The 18,151-nt window shown below is 49.9% G+C and overlaps 18 non-coding genes across 18 annotated transcripts; 9 read left to right on the top strand and 9 right to left on the bottom strand.

The window, feature by feature from the left end:
- Window positions 1-816: 816 nt before the first annotated feature.
- Trnag-ccc (transfer RNA glycine (anticodon CCC)) lies at window positions 817-888 on the bottom strand. The gene has a single exon. It is a non-coding gene; the product is annotated as a tRNA-Gly (tRNA).
- Window positions 889-1,571: 683 nt separating this feature from the next.
- Window positions 1,572-1,655, top strand: Trnal-uaa (transfer RNA leucine (anticodon UAA)). Its single transcript has one exon. It is a non-coding gene; the product is annotated as a tRNA-Leu (tRNA).
- Window positions 1,656-2,874: 1,219 nt separating this feature from the next.
- Window positions 2,875-2,946, bottom strand: Trnag-ccc (transfer RNA glycine (anticodon CCC)). Its single transcript has one exon. It is a non-coding gene; the product is annotated as a tRNA-Gly (tRNA).
- A 683-nt stretch (window positions 2,947-3,629) lies between these two features.
- Window positions 3,630-3,713, top strand: Trnal-uaa (transfer RNA leucine (anticodon UAA)). Its single transcript has one exon. It is a non-coding gene; the product is annotated as a tRNA-Leu (tRNA).
- Window positions 3,714-4,932: 1,219 nt separating this feature from the next.
- Trnag-ccc (transfer RNA glycine (anticodon CCC)) lies at window positions 4,933-5,004 on the bottom strand. The gene has a single exon. It is a non-coding gene; the product is annotated as a tRNA-Gly (tRNA).
- A 683-nt stretch (window positions 5,005-5,687) lies between these two features.
- Window positions 5,688-5,771, top strand: Trnal-uaa (transfer RNA leucine (anticodon UAA)). The gene has a single exon. It is a non-coding gene; the product is annotated as a tRNA-Leu (tRNA).
- A 1,219-nt stretch (window positions 5,772-6,990) lies between these two features.
- Window positions 6,991-7,062, bottom strand: Trnag-ccc (transfer RNA glycine (anticodon CCC)). Its single transcript has one exon. It is a non-coding gene; the product is annotated as a tRNA-Gly (tRNA).
- Window positions 7,063-7,745: 683 nt separating this feature from the next.
- Window positions 7,746-7,829, top strand: Trnal-uaa (transfer RNA leucine (anticodon UAA)). Its single transcript has one exon. It is a non-coding gene; the product is annotated as a tRNA-Leu (tRNA).
- Window positions 7,830-9,048: 1,219 nt separating this feature from the next.
- On the bottom strand, window positions 9,049-9,120 carry Trnag-ccc (transfer RNA glycine (anticodon CCC)). The gene has a single exon. It is a non-coding gene; the product is annotated as a tRNA-Gly (tRNA).
- A 683-nt stretch (window positions 9,121-9,803) lies between these two features.
- On the top strand, window positions 9,804-9,887 carry Trnal-uaa (transfer RNA leucine (anticodon UAA)). The gene has a single exon. It is a non-coding gene; the product is annotated as a tRNA-Leu (tRNA).
- A 1,219-nt stretch (window positions 9,888-11,106) lies between these two features.
- Window positions 11,107-11,178, bottom strand: Trnag-ccc (transfer RNA glycine (anticodon CCC)). The gene has a single exon. It is a non-coding gene; the product is annotated as a tRNA-Gly (tRNA).
- Window positions 11,179-11,861: 683 nt separating this feature from the next.
- Trnal-uaa (transfer RNA leucine (anticodon UAA)) lies at window positions 11,862-11,945 on the top strand. The gene has a single exon. It is a non-coding gene; the product is annotated as a tRNA-Leu (tRNA).
- A 1,219-nt stretch (window positions 11,946-13,164) lies between these two features.
- On the bottom strand, window positions 13,165-13,236 carry Trnag-ccc (transfer RNA glycine (anticodon CCC)). Its single transcript has one exon. It is a non-coding gene; the product is annotated as a tRNA-Gly (tRNA).
- Window positions 13,237-13,919: 683 nt separating this feature from the next.
- Window positions 13,920-14,003, top strand: Trnal-uaa (transfer RNA leucine (anticodon UAA)). The gene has a single exon. It is a non-coding gene; the product is annotated as a tRNA-Leu (tRNA).
- A 1,219-nt stretch (window positions 14,004-15,222) lies between these two features.
- Trnag-ccc (transfer RNA glycine (anticodon CCC)) lies at window positions 15,223-15,294 on the bottom strand. Its single transcript has one exon. It is a non-coding gene; the product is annotated as a tRNA-Gly (tRNA).
- A 683-nt stretch (window positions 15,295-15,977) lies between these two features.
- Trnal-uaa (transfer RNA leucine (anticodon UAA)) lies at window positions 15,978-16,061 on the top strand. Its single transcript has one exon. It is a non-coding gene; the product is annotated as a tRNA-Leu (tRNA).
- Window positions 16,062-17,280: 1,219 nt separating this feature from the next.
- Window positions 17,281-17,352, bottom strand: Trnag-ccc (transfer RNA glycine (anticodon CCC)). Its single transcript has one exon. It is a non-coding gene; the product is annotated as a tRNA-Gly (tRNA).
- Window positions 17,353-18,035: 683 nt separating this feature from the next.
- On the top strand, window positions 18,036-18,119 carry Trnal-uaa (transfer RNA leucine (anticodon UAA)). The gene has a single exon. It is a non-coding gene; the product is annotated as a tRNA-Leu (tRNA).
- Window positions 18,120-18,151: the final 32 nt, after the last annotated feature.

The raw sequence follows: 18,151 nt of genomic DNA, 5'->3' as shown, positions 1-18,151 counted from the left end.
ACGAAAGCAGATATGTGTGTAAATGAGTGTCAGGGCAGTAATAAAGGTGGATGAGACGGTGGATCGGGTATTGGACTGCAGACGTGCCACATTGCGTAGCTCGAAAGCTGAGTAAGTTAGAGCGTCGTGCTGTGAACACAAATGCCACGTATTCGACCGCACCAAGTGCCATTTTATTTTTCTCCCCTAAAAGAGAATGCTTCCTCCAGCGAGACACTGCCAGGTAAATAACAAGCGATCTTCACAAGAAGTAAGATGTCTACACGTCGCGCGATACTGTCGCCAACGGCGATACCGCGCGTAGTGCAGCGGTTCTCGTCTGTTCACCGGCGTCAAGAATCGTTGGCCGTGGTTAGTATTTGGATGCGTTCTCGGCTGGGAACTCGACGTGCTGTTGGCGTCTTTCATTTTGCATTTTTCCTTCGGTTTCGTGGTTGCTTAGCGATAATGATGCGGTCCCACACGCTGACGCCACTCTTGCCTCTCGGTACACTAAGGGGCGAATCTGTGGCCACAATAAAATGAAAGGTTCTGTCGTGTGTTTGTCGTTTTTTGGTCTCTCCCAGTCGTTTCTCGCGCCTGCCCTCTACGTATATGCCCATTTCCAAGCGTCAGCTTTCGCGTCAGCCGAGCAAAGTCGAGACAAGTCGACACATGGAGACACACGACGCTGAGAAACGAAACCGCAGACTAGCGCCCTGGCAGCACGGACTGAGACGAGGGGCGAAGGAAAACTATTCGTACCGCGACACTTCACAGTTTCGAAGATCGCGTTTCGGTACGTGGAATACCCGTAGAAGAAAAAAGTACCTTTTGTGCGGTGGCCGGGAATCGAACCCGGATCAACTGCTTGGGAAGCAACCATGCTGACCGTTACACCACCACCGCGTTGTGCTGCGTCCCACCCACGCCCTGATATATCGGCTACCCTCCTGCCATCAGAGGCCGAAGGCGATGGCGCTGTAGGCGCTCAACGCCAGAGCGGGGGTGAGCACATCTGAACGCAGTGCGTAGGTGCTGCTAGGGCGATGTAGCGTAACTAGAAGCAGAACTGACAGCCGTTGAAAAACTGCCATTTAATTTACAGCAGGGCGATAAAACAAATATCTAATGTGACGTACTTACTGATGATCCAGAGTCGATTCAGCATATGTGTGCCAATCCAGAAGTAGAAAGCACCTAAGTATCACAATATTAAGTTGGTTAGTTTGATGCTCGCCTGGAGCATATCATTAGCTTCCCCTGAGGGCGAAATGCACAGCGTAGCCGTTGCTAGGGAACGGCCTTTTCTGTCGTTTTTTGTTTTCTCTGCGCCAATGTGAATGTTGATAACTACAGTTCTGCTCGTTCCACTTACGACAGATGGCGACGGAAAACAATGGTGTAAGGCACCATATTTAAGCTGTGGTTCCCGAAAGTGAGGGTGGGGTGCAACCTCACATCTGACAACTCGTTTTAAATACTCTAAAACCAACGTATTTCCTTCACACAAGAAAAAAACACGCTAACTTCGCCGTCAGGCTCTGGAGATATGCCTAGAAACGGCGGTAGTAGACACTTTGCGCCCACACGTCAGATTGGCCGAGCGGTCTAAGGCGCCAGATTTAAGCTCTGGTTCCCTGAGGGGAGCGTGGGTTCAAACCCAACATCTGACAATGCATTTTAAATATTCCAAAACTACCAATTTCGTACATGCGGGAAGAACAGGTTCCACAGACACTACTAGAAACGGCTGTGACTATGGTGCTTGCCTTGCAAGTCTGATTGTCTGGCGGACAGAAAGAATGGAAAGCTGTTAGGAGACATGGCTTTCAGCCACGAGGCCCGGATTCGATTCCTGGTAGCCGAACATCCTTTTGTTTGCTGAGTCTTATTATTCTCACTGCATTTACGATATCTTTGTGTTGTGGTTTTTGGGGTCCAAGCATCAGGCGAGCAAACGTGAACGAAAGCAGATATGTGTGTAAATGAGTGTCAGGGCAGTAATAAAGGTGGATGAGACGGTGGATCGGGTATTGGACTGCAGACGTGCCACATTGCGTAGCTCGAAAGCTGAGTAAGTTAGAGCGTCGTGCTGTGAACACAAATGCCACGTATTCGACCGCACCAAGTGCCATTTTATTTTTCTCCCCTAAAAGAGAATGCTTCCTCCAGCGAGACACTGCCAGGTAAATAACAAGCGATCTTCACAAGAAGTAAGATGTCTACACGTCGCGCGATACTGTCGCCAACGGCGATACCGCGCGTAGTGCAGCGGTTCTCGTCTGTTCACCGGCGTCAAGAATCGTTGGCCGTGGTTAGTATTTGGATGCGTTCTCGGCTGGGAACTCGACGTGCTGTTGGCGTCTTTCATTTTGCATTTTTCCTTCGGTTTCGTGGTTGCTTAGCGATAATGATGCGGTCCCACACGCTGACGCCACTCTTGCCTCTCGGTACACTAAGGGGCGAATCTGTGGCCACAATAAAATGAAAGGTTCTGTCGTGTGTTTGTCGTTTTTTGGTCTCTCCCAGTCGTTTCTCGCGCCTGCCCTCTACGTATATGCCCATTTCCAAGCGTCAGCTTTCGCGTCAGCCGAGCAATGAAAGGTTCTGTCTTGTGTTTGTCGTTTTTTGGTCTCTCCCAGTCGTTTCTCGCGCCTGCCCTCTACATATATGCCCATTTCCAAGCGTCAGCTTTCGCGTCAGCCGAGCAAAGTCGAGACAAGTCGACACATGGAGACACACGACGCTGAGAAACGAAACCGCAGACTAGCGCCCTGGCAGCACGGACTGAGACGAGGGGCGAAGGAAAACTATTCGTACCGCGACACTTCACAGTTTCGAAGATCGCGTTTCGGTACGTGGAATACCCGTAGAAGAAAAAAGTACCTTTTGTGCGGTGGCCGGGAATCGAACCCGGATCAACTGCTTGGGAAGCAACCATGCTGACCGTTACACCACCACCGCGTTGTGCTGCGTCCCACCCACGCCCTGATATATCGGCTACCCTCCTGCCATCAGAGGCCGAAGGCGATGGCGCTGTAGGCGCTCAACGCCAGAGCGGGGGTGAGCACATCTGAACGCAGTGCGTAGGTGCTGCTAGGGCGATGTAGCGTAACTAGAAGCAGAACTGACAGCCGTTGAAAAACTGCCATTTAATTTACAGCAGGGCGATAAAACAAATATCTAATGTGACGTACTTACTGATGATCCAGAGTCGATTCAGCATATGTGTGCCAATCCAGAAGTAGAAAGCACCTAAGTATCACAATATTAAGTTGGTTAGTTTGATGCTCGCCTGGAGCATATCATTAGCTTCCCCTGAGGGCGAAATGCACAGCGTAGCCGTTGCTAGGGAACGGCCTTTTCTGTCGTTTTTTGTTTTCTCTGCGCCAATGTGAATGTTGATAACTACAGTTCTGCTCGTTCCACTTACGACAGATGGCGACGGAAAACAATGGTGTAAGGCACCATATTTAAGCTGTGGTTCCCGAAAGTGAGGGTGGGGTGCAACCTCACATCTGACAACTCGTTTTAAATACTCTAAAACCAACGTATTTCCTTCACACAAGAAAAAAACACGCTAACTTCGCCGTCAGGCTCTGGAGATATGTCTAGAAACGGCGGTAGTAGACACTTTGCGCCCACACGTCAGATTGGCCGAGCGGTCTAAGGCGCCAGATTTAAGCTCTGGTTCCCTGAGGGGAGCGTGGGTTCAAACCCAACATCTGACAATGCATTTTAAATATTCCAAAACTACCAATTTCGTACATGCGGGAAGAACAGGTTCCACAGACACTACTAGAAACGGCTGTGACTATGGTGCTTGCCTTGCAAGTCTGATTGTCTGGCGGACAGAAAGAATGGAAAGCTGTTAGGAGACATGGCTTTCAGCCACGAGGCCCGGATTCGATTCCTGGTAGCCGAACATCCTTTTGTTTGCTGAGTCTTATTATTCTCACTGCATTTACGATATCTTTGTGTTGTGGTTTTTGGGGTCCAAGCATCAGGCGAGCAAACGTGAACGAAAGCAGATATGTGTGTAAATGAGTGTCAGGGCAGTAATAAAGGTGGATGAGACGGTGGATCGGGTATTGGACTGCAGACGTGCCACATTGCGTAGCTCGAAAGCTGAGTAAGTTAGAGCGTCGTGCTGTGAACACAAATGCCACGTATTCGACCGCACCAAGTGCCATTTTATTTTTCTCCCCTAAAAGAGAATGCTTCCTCCAGCGAGACACTGCCAGGTAAATAACAAGCGATCTTCACAAGAAGTAAGATGTCTACACGTCGCGCGATACTGTCGCCAACGGCGATACCGCGCGTAGTGCAGCGGTTCTCGTCTGTTCACCGGCGTCAAGAATCGTTGGCCGTGGTTAGTATTTGGATGCGTTCTCGGCTGGGAACTCGACGTGCTGTTGGCGTCTTTCATTTTGCATTTTTCCTTCGGTTTCGTGGTTGCTTAGCGATAATGATGCGGTCCCACACGCTGACGCCACTCTTGCCTCTCGGTACACTAAGGGGCGAATCTGTGGCCACAATAAAATGAAAGGTTCTGTCGTGTGTTTGTCGTTTTTTGGTCTCTCCCAGTCGTTTCTCGCGCCTGCCCTCTACGTATATGCCCATTTCCAAGCGTCAGCTTTCGCGTCAGCCGAGCAATGAAAGGTTCTGTCTTGTGTTTGTCGTTTTTTGGTCTCTCCCAGTCGTTTCTCGCGCCTGCCCTCTACATATATGCCCATTTCCAAGCGTCAGCTTTCGCGTCAGCCGAGCAAAGTCGAGACAAGTCGACACATGGAGACACACGACGCTGAGAAACGAAACCGCAGACTAGCGCCCTGGCAGCACGGACTGAGACGAGGGGCGAAGGAAAACTATTCGTACCGCGACACTTCACAGTTTCGAAGATCGCGTTTCGGTACGTGGAATACCCGTAGAAGAAAAAAGTACCTTTTGTGCGGTGGCCGGGAATCGAACCCGGATCAACTGCTTGGGAAGCAACCATGCTGACCGTTACACCACCACCGCGTTGTGCTGCGTCCCACCCACGCCCTGATATATCGGCTACCCTCCTGCCATCAGAGGCCGAAGGCGATGGCGCTGTAGGCGCTCAACGCCAGAGCGGGGGTGAGCACATCTGAACGCAGTGCGTAGGTGCTGCTAGGGCGATGTAGCGTAACTAGAAGCAGAACTGACAGCCGTTGAAAAACTGCCATTTAATTTACAGCAGGGCGATAAAACAAATATCTAATGTGACGTACTTACTGATGATCCAGAGTCGATTCAGCATATGTGTGCCAATCCAGAAGTAGAAAGCACCTAAGTATCACAATATTAAGTTGGTTAGTTTGATGCTCGCCTGGAGCATATCATTAGCTTCCCCTGAGGGCGAAATGCACAGCGTAGCCGTTGCTAGGGAACGGCCTTTTCTGTCGTTTTTTGTTTTCTCTGCGCCAATGTGAATGTTGATAACTACAGTTCTGCTCGTTCCACTTACGACAGATGGCGACGGAAAACAATGGTGTAAGGCACCATATTTAAGCTGTGGTTCCCGAAAGTGAGGGTGGGGTGCAACCTCACATCTGACAACTCGTTTTAAATACTCTAAAACCAACGTATTTCCTTCACACAAGAAAAAAACACGCTAACTTCGCCGTCAGGCTCTGGAGATATGCCTAGAAACGGCGGTAGTAGACACTTTGCGCCCACACGTCAGATTGGCCGAGCGGTCTAAGGCGCCAGATTTAAGCTCTGGTTCCCTGAGGGGAGCGTGGGTTCAAACCCAACATCTGACAATGCATTTTAAATATTCCAAAACTACCAATTTCGTACATGCGGGAAGAACAGGTTCCACAGACACTACTAGAAACGGCTGTGACTATGGTGCTTGCCTTGCAAGTCTGATTGTCTGGCGGACAGAAAGAATGGAAAGCTGTTAGGAGACATGGCTTTCAGCCACGAGGCCCGGATTCGATTCCTGGTAGCCGAACATCCTTTTGTTTGCTGAGTCTTATTATTCTCACTGCATTTACGATATCTTTGTGTTGTGGTTTTTGGGGTCCAAGCATCAGGCGAGCAAACGTGAACGAAAGCAGATATGTGTGTAAATGAGTGTCAGGGCAGTAATAAAGGTGGATGAGACGGTGGATCGGGTATTGGACTGCAGACGTGCCACATTGCGTAGCTCGAAAGCTGAGTAAGTTAGAGCGTCGTGCTGTGAACACAAATGCCACGTATTCGACCGCACCAAGTGCCATTTTATTTTTCTCCCCTAAAAGAGAATGCTTCCTCCAGCGAGACACTGCCAGGTAAATAACAAGCGATCTTCACAAGAAGTAAGATGTCTACACGTCGCGCGATACTGTCGCCAACGGCGATACCGCGCGTAGTGCAGCGGTTCTCGTCTGTTCACCGGCGTCAAGAATCGTTGGCCGTGGTTAGTATTTGGATGCGTTCTCGGCTGGGAACTCGACGTGCTGTTGGCGTCTTTCATTTTGCATTTTTCCTTCGGTTTCGTGGTTGCTTAGCGATAATGATGCGGTCCCACACGCTGACGCCACTCTTGCCTCTCGGTACACTAAGGGGCGAATCTGTGGCCACAATAAAATGAAAGGTTCTGTCGTGTGTTTGTCGTTTTTTGGTCTCTCCCAGTCGTTTCTCGCGCCTGCCCTCTACGTATATGCCCATTTCCAAGCGTCAGCTATCGCGTCAGCCGAGCAATGAAAGGTTCTGTCTTGTGTTTGTCGTTTTTTGGTCTCTCCCAGTCGTTTCTCGCGCCTGCCCTCTACATATATGCCCATTTCCAAGCGTCAGCTTTCGCGTCAGCCGAGCAAAGTCGAGACAAGTCGACACATGGAGACACACGACGCTGAGAAACGAAACCGCAGACTAGCGCCCTGGCAGCACGGACTGAGACGAGGGGCGAAGGAAAACTATTCGTACCGCGACACTTCACAGTTTCGAAGATCGCGTTTCGGTACGTGGAATACCCGTAGAAGAAAAAAGTACCTTTTGTGCGGTGGCCGGGAATCGAACCCGGATCAACTGCTTGGGAAGCAATCATGCTGACCGTTACACCACCACCGCGTTGTGCTGCGTCCCACCCACGCCCTGATATATCGGCTACCCTCCTGCCATCAGAGGCCGAAGGCGATGGCGCTGTAGGCGCTCAACGCCAGAGCGGGGGTGAGCACATCTGAACGCAGTGCGTAGGTGCTGCTAGGGCGATGTAGCGTAACTAGAAGCAGAACTGACAGCCGTTGAAAAACTGCCATTTAATTTACAGCAGGGCGATAAAACAAATATCTAATGTGACGTACTTACTGATGATCCAGAGTCGATTCAGCATATGTGTGCCAATCCAGAAGTAGAAAGCACCTAAGTATCACAATATTAAGTTGGTTAGTTTGATGCTCGCCTGGAGCATATCATTAGCTTCCCCTGAGGGCGAAATGCACAGCGTAGCCGTTGCTAGGGAACGGCCTTTTCTGTCGTTTTTTGTTTTCTCTGCGCCAATGTGAATGTTGATAACTACAGTTCTGCTCGTTCCACTTACGACAGATGGCGACGGAAAACAATGGTGTAAGGCACCATATTTAAGCTGTGGTTCCCGAAAGTGAGGGTGGGGTGCAACCTCACATCTGACAACTCGTTTTAAATACTCTAAAACCAACGTATTTCCTTCACACAAGAAAAAAACACGCTAACTTCGCCGTCAGGCTCTGGAGATATGCCTAGAAACGGCGGTAGTAGACACTTTGCGCCCACACGTCAGATTGGCCGAGCGGTCTAAGGCGCCAGATTTAAGCTCTGGTTCCCTGAGGGGAGCGTGGGTTCAAACCCAACATCTGACAATGCATTTTAAATATTCCAAAACTACCAATTTCGTACATGCGGGAAGAACAGGTTCCACAGACACTACTAGAAACGGCTGTGACTATGGTGCTTGCCTTGCAAGTCTGATTGTCTGGCGGACAGAAAGAATGGAAAGCTGTTAGGAGACATGGCTTTCAGCCACGAGGCCCGGATTCGATTCCTGGTAGCCGAACATCCTTTTGTTTGCTGAGTCTTATTATTCTCACTGCATTTACGATATCTTTGTGTTGTGGTTTTTGGGGTCCAAGCATCAGGCGAGCAAACGTGAACGAAAGCAGATATGTGTGTAAATGAGTGTCAGGGCAGTAATAAAGGTGGATGAGACGGTGGATCGGGTATTGGACTGCAGACGTGCCACATTGCGTAGCTCGAAAGCTGAGTAAGTTAGAGCGTCGTGCTGTGAACACAAATGCCACGTATTCGACCGCACCAAGTGCCATTTTATTTTTCTCCCCTAAAAGAGAATGCTTCCTCCAGCGAGACACTGCCAGGTAAATAACAAGCGATCTTCACAAGAAGTAAGATGTCTACACGTCGCGCGATACTGTCGCCAACGGCGATACCGCGCGTAGTGCAGCGGTTCTCGTCTGTTCACCGGCGTCAAGAATCGTTGGCCGTGGTTAGTATTTGGATGCGTTCTCGGCTGGGAACTCGACGTGCTGTTGGCGTCTTTCATTTTGCATTTTTCCTTCGGTTTCGTGGTTGCTTAGCGATAATGATGCGGTCCCACACGCTGACGCCACTCTTGCCTCTCGGTACACTAAGGGGCGAATCTGTGGCCACAATAAAATGAAAGGTTCTGTCGTGTGTTTGTCGTTTTTTGGTCTCTCCCAGTCGTTTCTCGCGCCTGCCCTCTACGTATATGCCCATTTCCAAGCGTCAGCTATCGCGTCAGCCGAGCAATGAAAGGTTCTGTCTTGTGTTTGTCGTTTTTTGGTCTCTCCCAGTCGTTTCTCGCGCCTGCCCTCTACATATATGCCCATTTCCAAGCGTCAGCTTTCGCGTCAGCCGAGCAAAGTCGAGACAAGTCGACACATGGAGACACACGACGCTGAGAAACGAAACCGCAGACTAGCGCCCTGGCAGCACGGACTGAGACGAGGGGCGAAGGAAAACTATTCGTACCGCGACACTTCACAGTTTCGAAGATCGCGTTTCGGTACGTGGAATACCCGTAGAAGAAAAAAGTACCTTTTGTGCGGTGGCCGGGAATCGAACCCGGATCAACTGCTTGGGAAGCAACCATGCTGACCGTTACACCACCACCGCGTTGTGCTGCGTCCCACCCACGCCCTGATATATCGGCTACCCTCCTGCCATCAGAGGCCGAAGGCGATGGCGCTGTAGGCGCTCAACGCCAGAGCGGGGGTGAGCACATCTGAACGCAGTGCGTAGGTGCTGCTAGGGCGATGTAGCGTAACTAGAAGCAGAACTGACAGCCGTTGAAAAACTGCCATTTAATTTACAGCAGGGCGATAAAACAAATATCTAATGTGACGTACTTACTGATGATCCAGAGTCGATTCAGCATATGTGTGCCAATCCAGAAGTAGAAAGCACCTAAGTATCACAATATTAAGTTGGTTAGTTTGATGCTCGCCTGGAGCATATCATTAGCTTCCCCTGAGGGCGAAATGCACAGCGTAGCCGTTGCTAGGGAACGGCCTTTTCTGTCGTTTTTTGTTTTCTCTGCGCCAATGTGAATGTTGATAACTACAGTTCTGCTCGTTCCACTTACGACAGATGGCGACGGAAAACAATGGTGTAAGGCACCATATTTAAGCTGTGGTTCCCGAAAGTGAGGGTGGGGTGCAACCTCACATCTGACAACTCGTTTTAAATACTCTAAAACCAACGTATTTCCTTCACACAAGAAAAAAACACGCTAACTTCGCCGTCAGGCTCTGGAGATATGCCTAGAAACGGCGGTAGTAGACACTTTGCGCCCACACGTCAGATTGGCCGAGCGGTCTAAGGCGCCAGATTTAAGCTCTGGTTCCCTGAGGGGAGCGTGGGTTCAAACCCAACATCTGACAATGCATTTTAAATATTCCAAAACTACCAATTTCGTACATGCGGGAAGAACAGGTTCCACAGACACTACTAGAAACGGCTGTGACTATGGTGCTTGCCTTGCAAGTCTGATTGTCTGGCGGACAGAAAGAATGGAAAGCTGTTAGGAGACATGGCTTTCAGCCACGAGGCCCGGATTCGATTCCTGGTAGCCGAACATCCTTTTGTTTGCTGAGTCTTATTATTCTCACGGCATTTACGATATCTTTGTGTTGTGGTTTTTGGGGTCCAAGCATCAGGCGAGCAAACGTGAACGAAAGCAGATATGTGTGTAAATGAGTGTCAGGGCAGTAATAAAGGTGGATGAGACGGTGGATCGGGTATTGGACTGCAGACGTGCCACATTGCGTAGCTCGAAAGCTGAGTAAGTTAGAGCGTCGTGCTGTGAACACAAATGCCACGTATTCGACCGCACCAAGTGCCATTTTATTTTTCTCCCCTAAAAGAGAATGCTTCCTCCAGCGAGACACTGCCAGGTAAATAACAAGCGATCTTCACAAGAAGTAAGATGTCTACACGTCGCGCGATACTGTCGCCAACGGCGATACCGCGCGTAGTGCAGCGGTTCTCGTCTGTTCACCGGCGTCAAGAATCGTTGGCCGTGGTTAGTATTTGGATGCGTTCTCGGCTGGGAACTCGACGTGCTGTTGGCGTCTTTCATTTTGCATTTTTCCTTCGGTTTCGTGGTTGCTTAGCGATAATGATGCGGTCCCACACGCTGACGCCACTCTTGCCTCTCGGTACACTAAGGGGCGAATCTGTGGCCACAATAAAATGAAAGGTTCTGTCGTGTGTTTGTCGTTTTTTGGTCTCTCCCAGTCGTTTCTCGCGCCTGCCCTCTACGTATATGCCCATTTCCAAGCGTCAGCTTTCGCGTCAGCCGAGCAATGAAAGGTTCTGTCTTGTGTTTGTCGTTTTTTGGTCTCTCCCAGTCGTTTCTCGCGCCTGCCCTCTACATATATGCCCATTTCCAAGCGTCAGCTTTCGCGTCAGCCGAGCAAAGTCGAGACAAGTCGACACATGGAGACACACGACGCTGAGAAACGAAACCGCAGACTAGCGCCCTGGCAGCACGGACTGAGACGAGGGGCGAAGGAAAACTATTCGTACCGCGACACTTCACAGTTTCGAAGATCGCGTTTCGGTACGTGGAATACCCGTAGAAGAAAAAAGTACCTTTTGTGCGGTGGCCGGGAATCGAACCCGGATCAACTGCTTGGGAAGCAACCATGCTGACCGTTACACCACCACCGCGTTGTGCTGCGTCCCACCCACGCCCTGATATATCGGCTACCCTCCTGCCATCAGAGGCCGAAGGCGATGGCGCTGTAGGCGCTCAACGCCAGAGCGGGGGTGAGCACATCTGAACGCAGTGCGTAGGTGCTGCTAGGGCGATGTAGCGTAACTAGAAGCAGAACTGACAGCCGTTGAAAAACTGCCATTTAATTTACAGCAGGGCGATAAAACAAATATCTAATGTGACGTACTTACTGATGATCCAGAGTCGATTCAGCATATGTGTGCCAATCCAGAAGTAGAAAGCACCTAAGTATCACAATATTAAGTTGGTTAGTTTGATGCTCGCCTGGAGCATATCATTAGCTTCCCCTGAGGGCGAAATGCACAGCGTAGCCGTTGCTAGGGAACGGCCTTTTCTGTCGTTTTTTGTTTTCTCTGCGCCAATGTGAATGTTGATAACTACAGTTCTGCTCGTTCCACTTACGACAGATGGCGACGGAAAACAATGGTGTAAGGCACCATATTTAAGCTGTGGTTCCCGAAAGTGAGGGTGGGGTGCAACCTCACATCTGACAACTCGTTTTAAATACTCTAAAACCAACGTATTTCCTTCACACAAGAAAAAAACACGCTAACTTCGCCGTCAGGCTCTGGAGATATGCCTAGAAACGGCGGTAGTAGACACTTTGCGCCCACACGTCAGATTGGCCGAGCGGTCTAAGGCGCCAGATTTAAGCTCTGGTTCCCTGAGGGGAGCGTGGGTTCAAACCCAACATCTGACAATGCATTTTAAATATTCCAAAACTACCAATTTCGTACATGCGGGAAGAACAGGTTCCACAGACACTACTAGAAACGGCTGTGACTATGGTGCTTGCCTTGCAAGTCTGATTGTCTGGCGGACAGAAAGAATGGAAAGCTGTTAGGAGACATGGCTTTCAGCCACGAGGCCCGGATTCGATTCCTGGTAGCCGAACATCCTTTTGTTTGCTGAGTCTTATTATTCTCACGGCATTTACGATATCTTTGTGTTGTGGTTTTTGGGGTCCAAGCATCAGGCGAGCAAACGTGAACGAAAGCAGATATGTGTGTAAATGAGTGTCAGGGCAGTAATAAAGGTGGATGAGACGGTGGATCGGGTATTGGACTGCAGACGTGCCACATTGCGTAGCTCGAAAGCTGAGTAAGTTAGAGCGTCGTGCTGTGAACACAAATGCCACGTATTCGACCGCACCAAGTGCCATTTTATTTTTCTCCCCTAAAAGAGAATGCTTCCTCCAGCGAGACACTGCCAGGTAAATAACAAGCGATCTTCACAAGAAGTAAGATGTCTACACGTCGCGCGATACTGTCGCCAACGGCGATACCGCGCGTAGTGCAGCGGTTCTCGTCTGTTCACCGGCGTCAAGAATCGTTGGCCGTGGTTAGTATTTGGATGCGTTCTCGGCTGGGAACTCGACGTGCTGTTGGCGTCTTTCATTTTGCATTTTTCCTTCGGTTTCGTGGTTGCTTAGCGATAATGATGCGGTCCCACACGCTGACGCCACTCTTGCCTCTCGGTACACTAAGGGGCGAATCTGTGGCCACAATAAAATGAAAGGTTCTGTCGTGTGTTTGTCGTTTTTTGGTCTCTCCCAGTCGTTTCTCGCGCCTGCCCTCTACGTATATGCCCATTTCCAAGCGTCAGCTTTCGCGTCAGCCGAGCAATGAAAGGTTCTGTCTTGTGTTTGTCGTTTTTTGGTCTCTCCCAGTCGTTTCTCGCGCCTGTCCTCTACATATATGCCCATTTCCAAGCGTCAGCTTTCGCGTCAGCCGAGCAAAGTCGAGACAAGTCGACACATGGAGACACACGACGCTGAGAAACGAAACCGCAGACTAGCGCCCTGGCAGCACGGACTGAGACGAGGGGCGAAGGAAAACTATTCGTACCGCGACACTTCACAGTTTCGAAGATCGCGTTTCGGTACGTGGAATACCCGTAGAAGAAAAAAGTACCTTTTGTGCGGTGGCCGGGAATCGAACCCGGATCAACTGCTTGGGAAGCAACCATGCTGACCGTTACACCACCACCGCGTTGTGCTGCGTCCCACCCACGCCCTGATATATCGGCTACCCTCCTGCCATCAGAGGCCGAAGGCGATGGCGCTGTAGGCGCTCAACGCCAGAGCGGGGGTGAGCACATCTGAACGCAGTGCGTAGGTGCTGCTAGGGCGATGTAGCGTAACTAGAAGCAGAACTGACAGCCGTTGAAAAACTGCCATTTAATTTACAGCAGGGCGATAAAACAAATATCTAATGTGACGTACTTACTGATGATCCAGAGTCGATTCAGCATATGTGTGCCAATCCAGAAGTAGAAAGCACCTAAGTATCACAATATTAAGTTGGTTAGTTTGATGCTCGCCTGGAGCATATCATTAGCTTCCCCTGAGGGCGAAATGCACAGCGTAGCCGTTGCTAGGGAACGGCCTTTTCTGTCGTTTTTTGTTTTCTCTGCGCCAATGTGAATGTTGATAACTACAGTTCTGCTCGTTCCACTTACGACAGATGGCGACGGAAAACAATGGTGTAAGGCACCATATTTAAGCTGTGGTTCCCGAAAGTGAGGGTGGGGTGCAACCTCACATCTGACAACTCGTTTTAAATACTCTAAAACCAACGTATTTCCTTCACACAAGAAAAAAACACGCTAACTTCGCCGTCAGGCTCTGGAGATATGCCTAGAAACGGCGGTAGTAGACACTTTGCGCCCACACGTCAGATTGGCCGAGCGGTCTAAGGCGCCAGATTTAAGCTCTGGTTCCCTGAGGGGAGCGTGGGTTCAAACCCAACATCTGACAATGCATTTTAAATATTCCAAAACTACCAATTTCGTACATGCGGGAAGAACAGGTTCCACAGACACTACTAGAAACGGCTGTGACTATGGTGCTTGCCTTGCAAGTCTGATTGTCTGGCGGACAGAAAGAACGGAAAGCTGTTAGGAGACATGGCTTTCAGCCACGAGGCCCGGATTCGATTCCTGGTAGCCGAACATCCTTTTGTTTGCTGAGTCTTATTATTCTCACGGCATTTACGATATCTTTGTGTTGTGGTTTTTGGGGTCCAAGCATCAGGCGAGCAAACGTGAACGAAAGCAGATATGTGTGTAAATGAGTGTCAGGGCAGTAATAAAGGTGGATGAGACGGTGGATCGGGTATTGGACTGCAGACGTGCCACATTGCGTAGCTCGAAAGCTGAGTAAGTTAGAGCGTCGTGCTGTGAACACAAATGCCACGTATTCGACCGCACCAAGTGCCATTTTATTTTTCTCCCCTAAAAGAGAATGCTTCCTCCAGCGAGACACTGCCAGGTAAATAACAAGCGATCTTCACAAGAAGTAAGATGTCTACACGTCGCGCGATACTGTCGCCAACGGCGATACCGCGCGTAGTGCAGCGGTTCTCGTCTGTTCACCGGCGTCAAGAATCGTTGGCCGTGGTTAGTATTTGGATGCGTTCTCGGCTGGGAACTCGACGTGCTGTTGGCGTCTTTCATTTTGCATTTTTCCTTCGGTTTCGTGGTTGCTTAGCGATAATGATGCGGTCCCACACGCTGACGCCACTCTTGCCTCTCGGTACACTAAGGGGCGAATCTGTGGCCACAATAAAATGAAAGGTTCTGTCGTGTGTTTGTCGTTTTTTGGTCTCTCCCAGTCGTTTCTCGCGCCTGCCCTCTACGTATATGCCCATTTCCAAGCGTCAGCTTTCGCGTCAGCCGAGCAATGAAAGGTTCTGTCTTGTGTTTGTCGTTTTTTGGTCTCTCCCAGTCGTTTCTCGCGCCTGTCCTCTACATATATGCCCATTTCCAAGCGTCAGCTTTCGCGTCAGCCGAGCAAAGTCGAGACAAGTCGACACATGGAGACACACGACGCTGAGAAACGAAACCGCAGACTAGCGCCCTGGCAGCACGGACTGAGACGAGGGGCGAAGGAAAACTATTCGTACCGCGACACTTCACAGTTTCGAAGATCGCGTTTCGGTACGTGGAATACCCGTAGAAGAAAAAAGTACCTTTTGTGCGGTGGCCGGGAATCGAACCCGGATCAACTGCTTGGGAAGCAACCATGCTGACCGTTACACCACCACCGCGTTGTGCTGCGTCCCACCCACGCCCTGATATATCGGCTACCCTCCTGCCATCAGAGGCCGAAGGCGATGGCGCTGTAGGCGCTCAACGCCAGAGCGGGGGTGAGCACATCTGAACGCAGTGCGTAGGTGCTGCTAGGGCGATGTAGCGTAACTAGAAGCAGAACTGACAGCCGTTGAAAAACTGCCATTTAATTTACAGCAGGGCGATAAAACAAATATCTAATGTGACGTACTTACTGATGATCCAGAGTCGATTCAGCATATGTGTGCCAATCCAGAAGTAGAAAGCACCTAAGTATCACAATATTAAGTTGGTTAGTTTGATGCTCGCCTGGAGCATATCATTAGCTTCCCCTGAGGGCGAAATGCACAGCGTAGCCGTTGCTAGGGAACGGCCTTTTCTGTCGTTTTTTGTTTTCTCTGCGCCAATGTGAATGTTGATAACTACAGTTCTGCTCGTTCCACTTACGACAGATGGCGACGGAAAACAATGGTGTAAGGCACCATATTTAAGCTGTGGTTCCCGAAAGTGAGGGTGGGGTGCAACCTCACATCTGACAACTCGTTTTAAATACTCTAAAACCAACGTATTTCCTTCACACAAGAAAAAAACACGCTAACTTCGCCGTCAGGCTCTGGAGATATGCCTAGAAACGGCGGTAGTAGACACTTTGCGCCCACACGTCAGATTGGCCGAGTGGTCTAAGGCGCCAGATTTAAGCTCTGGTTCCCTGAGGGGAGCGTGGGTTCAAACCCAACATCTGACAATGCATTTTAAATATTCCAAAACTACCAATTTCGTACATGCGGGAAGAACAGGTTCCACAGACACTACTAGAAACGGCTGTGACTATGGTGCTTGCCTTGCAAGTCTGATTGTCTGGCGGACAGAAAGAATGGAAAGCTGTTAGGAGACATGGCTTTCAGCCACGAGGCCCGGATTCGATTCCTGGTAGCCGAACATCCTTTTGTTTGCTGAGTCTTATTATTCTCACGGCATTTACGATATCTTTGTGTTGTGGTTTTTGGGGTCCAAGCATCAGGCGAGCAAACGTGAACGAAAGCAGATATGTGTGTAAATGAGTGTCAGGGCAGTAATAAAGGTGGATGAGACGGTGGATCGGGTATTGGACTGCAGACGTGCCACATTGCGTAGCTCGAAAGCTGAGTAAGTTAGAGCGTCGTGCTGTGAACACAAATGCCACGTATTCGACCGCACCAAGTGCCATTTTATTTTTCTCCCCTAAAAGAGAATGCTTCCTCCAGCGAGACACTGCCAGGTAAATAACAAGCGATCTTCACAAGAAGTAAGATGTCTACACGTCGCGCGATACTGTCGCCAACGGCGATACCGCGCGTAGTGCAGCGGTTCTCGTCTGTTCACCGGCGTCAAGAATCGTTGGCCGTGGTTAGTATTTGGATGCGTTCTCGGCTGGGAACTCGACGTGCTGTTGGCGTCTTTCATTTTGCATTTTTCCTTCGGTTTCGTGGTTGCTTAGCGATAATGATGCGGTCCCACACGCTGACGCCACTCTTGCCTCTCGGTACACTAAGGGGCGAATCTGTGGCCACAATAAAATGAAAGGTTCTGTCGTGTGTTTGTCGTTTTTTGGTCTCTCCCAGTCGTTTCTCGCGCCTGCCCTCTACGTATATGCCCATTTCCAAGCGTCAGCTTTCGCGTCAGCCGAGCAATGAAAGGTTCTGTCTTGTGTTTGTCGTTTTTTGGTCTCTCCCAGTCGTTTCTCGCGCCTGTCCTCTACATATATGCCCATTTCCAAGCGTCAGCTTTCGCGTCAGCCGAGCAAAGTCGAGACAAGTCGACACATGGAGACACACGACGCTGAGAAACGAAACCGCAGACTAGCGCCCTGGCAGCACGGACTGAGACGAGGGGCGAAGGAAAACTATTCGTACCGCGACACTTCACAGTTTCGAAGATCGCGTTTCGGTACGTGGAATACCCGTAGAAGAAAAAAGTACCTTTTGTGCGGTGGCCGGGAATCGAACCCGGATCAACTGCTTGGGAAGCAACCATGCTGACCGTTACACCACCACCGCGTTGTGCTGCGTCCCACCCACGCCCTGATATATCGGCTACCCTCCTGCCATCAGAGGCCGAAGGCGATGGCGCTGTAGGCGCTCAACGCCAGAGCGGGGGTGAGCACATCTGAACGCAGTGCGTAGGTGCTGCTAGGGCGATGTAGCGTAACTAGAAGCAGAACTGACAGCCGTTGAAAAACTGCCATTTAATTTACAGCAGGGCGATAAAACAAATATCTAATGTGACGTACTTACTGATGATCCAGAGTCGATTCAGCATATGTGTGCCAATCCAGAAGTAGAAAGCACCTAAGTATCACAATATTAAGTTGGTTAGTTTGATGCTCGCCTGGAGCATATCATTAGCTTCCCCTGAGGGCGAAATGCACAGCGTAGCCGTTGCTAGGGAACGGCCTTTTCTGTCGTTTTTTGTTTTCTCTGCGCCAATGTGAATGTTGATAACTACAGTTCTGCTCGTTCCACTTACGACAGATGGCGACGGAAAACAATGGTGTAAGGCACCATATTTAAGCTGTGGTTCCCGAAAGTGAGGGTGGGGTGCAACCTCACATCTGACAACTCGTTTTAAATACTCTAAAACCAACGTATTTCCTTCACACAAGAAAAAAACACGCTGACTTCGCCGTCAGGCTCTGGAGATATGCCTAGAAACGGCGGTAGTAGACACTTTGCGCCCACACGTCAGATTGGCCGAGCGGTCTAAGGCGCCAGATTTAAGCTCTGGTTCCCTGAGGGGAGCGTGGGTTCAAACCCAACATCTGACAATGCATTTTAAATATTCCAAAACTACCAATTT

The sequence above is a fragment of the Schistocerca cancellata genome, chromosome 2, assembly GCF_023864275.1.
Source record: "Schistocerca cancellata isolate TAMUIC-IGC-003103 chromosome 2, iqSchCanc2.1, whole genome shotgun sequence".
Classification (NCBI taxonomy): Eukaryota; Metazoa; Arthropoda; class Insecta; order Orthoptera; family Acrididae; genus Schistocerca; species Schistocerca cancellata.
This window is presented reverse-complemented; position numbering and strand designations above follow the sequence as displayed.